The sequence below is a fragment of the Cryptomeria japonica genome, chromosome 10 (genome assembly GCF_030272615.1).
Source record: "Cryptomeria japonica chromosome 10, Sugi_1.0, whole genome shotgun sequence".
In the NCBI taxonomy this organism is placed as follows: Eukaryota; Viridiplantae; Streptophyta; class Pinopsida; order Cupressales; family Cupressaceae; genus Cryptomeria; species Cryptomeria japonica.
Window position 1 is genome coordinate 624,441,129 of NC_081414.1, and position 3,836 is coordinate 624,444,964.

Genomic DNA, 3,836 nt, shown 5'->3' on the forward strand with positions numbered 1-3,836 from the left:
TGGTCCAAGAAGTCGAACTCCACCTAAAAACAATTTGGAACAACAAATAAAAGACTTACAAAAGAAAATGGAGGACATAAATACACCGAAGCCAGCTTACACAATGAGAGACATATGTCCCTATCCATTTGACAAAAGAATTCCAATGCCTCATTTTCTGACACATTTTGTGACACCTAAGTTTGATAAGTACAGAGGCAAAGGAGACCCTAAGGCACATATAAGATATTTTTTTCACGGCTTGTATTGAGGTAGCAGCAGAAGAGACATATTTGATAGGATTATTCCCACAAAGCTTAGGTGATCAAGCTATGAAATGGTTCTCCCAAATCCCACCTGGAATTAAGTCATGGGGTGATTTAGCAGAGGCTTTTATCCAACATTTCTCATACAACATAGAGACAGATATATCAGTCACCACTTTGTGCAATACCAAGCAAAAGGATGGAGAATCTTTTTCATCTTTTTTACAAAGATGGAGAAATCTAGCCAGCAGATGCTCTTGTGAAATTTCACAAAAACAAATGGTAGAGATGTTTACACAAAATGTTAACAAAGAAATTGGTTATGATCTAAGGAAAGCTTGCTTGTCCACTTTCAAGGATGTCATTGAAAAAGGCTTAGCAACAAAGAAGGTCCTAATTGAACAAGGAGTAATTAAAATATTCAAAGAAAACAAAGAGGACTTTAAAGGAAAATACAAGCCAAGATTTTGGAACAAGAACAAGAACACAATCAATGATGGTGTTGTTGATGCTAATACAGTAAGACCAAAATCATTTTTTTATGGATCAAGTTCTACAAATAACCAAGTGAATACTCAAACAACTTCCAAACCACGAAGGAAATACACTCCATTGGGAGAACCACTTGAATCAGCGTTCAGGAAGCTAGTGGCAAACAAGATAATAACAATTCCTGACAATCCTCCATATGAACCAAAGGTCAAACCAAATTGGTGGAATGATGATGAGTATTGTGAATTTCACAAGAGCAAAGGACATAAAACAAGAAATTGTCATCAGCTGAAGAACATTATACAAGATCTTATTGATAGAGGTGACATTGAGATTGAAGGGCATTCATCCAATCAAGAACATGAGATGTTTAAGGAACCATTCCCAAAACATGACAAGGGAAAAGCTAAAGCCATAGATGACCAAACCAACTATACCAGAGCATCCTATAACTATGATTCAATTGTCAATCACATTTCGATGGACAATTATGTGTCTACCATTATCATAAACGACAAAACGCCTGAAAATTTTGCCCAAAGACCTAAAATTGTCCTAAAAGGAATTGGATCTTCTTTTGAACCTACCTCTGAATGTAATGTTACAACTCGTCGAGGTAAATTCACTTTGCAAGGTGCTCCAACTAAAAACACCGCTTCCTCATCAACCAAACCTGAGTACGATCTGGTAGAACAGTTAGGGAAGACACCCGCACTTATCTCCATCCTTGAGCTCTTACGCATATCCCCTACACATAAGGCCATTCTTGACAAAAGTTTGAGAGACACTACTGTCCCCACTGATCTGAACGTGGACCAGTTTCAAGCCATGGTGGGATACCTTTCTGTTCCACATTCTCTTACATTCACTGAAGTTGACGACGCCTCTATAAGCCAACTGCATAATGCACCTTTACACATTGAAGCCTTCCTACACAAACATCAAATAAAATGAGTCTTGATAGATGGAGGAGTTGGTCTCAATATATGTAATTTAAACACAATAATACAATTGGGATATTCAGATAAAGTTGTAAATGCTACAAACAAAATTACCATCAAGACATATGATGATGAAGAGCGTTCACCCAAAGGCACAGTCACTTTACCTCTCAAAGTAGGGCCGGTTACAAAGGATGTGGTTTGTCAAGTCCTAGACCTTGATCTCACATACAACATACTCTTGGGACACCCATGGATTCATGAAATGAGAGTTGTTCCCTCAACATATCATTGATGTATCAAGTTCCCACACAATGGAGTTGAAGTGACGGTCAAAGGCGATCCGAACCCATTCATATATTGCAACAATCTGCGACCTAGATCAGAAATAACAATCCCAGTCAATCAAGAAGCTATTCTTTCATCAGCATACGTGGATCCAGAATCATTGAAAGCTTCTATATCAAAACAAACAGAGCTCAGAGAAAAATTCAAGGTTAAAGACTTGGGATGTGGTGAGTATATTTTTCATGTTGATCAACTCCCACTATCTCCTAAGATATTCAGTCAACAAGAACAACCTACAAACAACTTGCAATACCAAGGAATTGGGTGTGAACCACCTAGTGTTGTGGCTACTAAGTCTGAATGCAAATCTCCTCTAGTGGTGCAAGCAACTCTTGATATCAATAGTCCTAAGAGTGGTTCCAACAAAGAATCTATTGAGTATATCGCCAGCCCTCTTGAGAACTCACATAGCTTTACCATTTCATCCACTCATTACATTTCCATTCCGCCCAGACTTGGATCAACAAGAATTACAAAAGCCCTTACTCATTGGGGATGAAAAATCAAGCTTTGAAAAGAAAAATCTAAAAGTCAAAAATAAAGAAAAGTCCTTTAGTCCAAATCAAAATCAAAAGCTATTGGACTCTGCAAAAATCAAAGTCAAGGATAAAAATCCTATGAAAGAAAAAGAGCAAGCGATGATCTTCCCTAATATCAAAATAACTAGGGGAAAAAGTTCTACAATTTTACGTCAAAAAGCATACTTGTTGGTCCTAAGTCTCCATCATGCTATCCTACTTTCACTTATTTTCGCAATCATAAGCCTTCATTCCTGATCCACGTGTTCCACACATCCATTCCCTTCTGGTGATACATCATGGACCTTTAATGGAGCTTCCTCGAAGGACTTTGTTATCAGGGATGCCCAAACTTCTTCAGGTGACACGCATACGAGCATGTGTAGTCCAAACACTAGTAATTCTATCTCAGTTCCTTTATCAAGGAAAACAGTCACTCGAGCTGCACATCATTCAGTCAAGGAACGTTGCAGCTACAATCATAGGGTAAAGCCTCACACATTTGAGGTAGGTGACTTAGTTCTTAGAGAAAATCCTAAAAATCAGCAAGACGGAGAGAAGAAGGGCAAGTTTGAACCAAATTGGCTTGGTCCTTACATCATCACAACAGTCTATGGATCAGGTGCATATCAGTTTTCAACCCCAGATGGCAAACCTTTGGAGGATCCTATCAACAACATGCACCTTCGCAGGTTTTACACATAGCTTTTCAGAATATCCTAATTCAAAAATACAAAAAAATAAAAAAACTTCAAAAATACAAAAAAAAATAATCAAAAAATCAAAAATACAAAAAAAACAAAAAAAAAATCATAAACATAAAAAATTGTTACTTGGTGAAAACTTGGCAAACAGGCGTGCCTCGTGATATAAAAAAAAAAAAAAAAAAAAAAAAGAGTAAAGAAAAAGCAATTTGTCCAACGGTGAAAACCATTTCGGTGGCACCCTGGGCAAGTACCATGGTGAAAACTGGGTCACCGGCGCCATGCGTAGAGACATTGCTCCTCCCTCCTTCAGGATTCAATCTCATCCTTTCACTTTACACACACTCACAACCTTTCCATCCATAATAAATCAGCTCTTATCTGTGGCTAAGGCAAATCCTATGTCTAGTGATGGGTGTGTAACTCAGAGCATCACACGTTCCGAGGAGTACAGTTCTTCCAATTTTCTTCAGTCTATCCGTGCACAATCCGCCATAAAGCAACATTTGCATCACCAATCCATAATAAAATTTCATCTTCTCTGCAATAAAGTATCAGTTGGATGGATTCAGTCAGTTTTAGATGAGA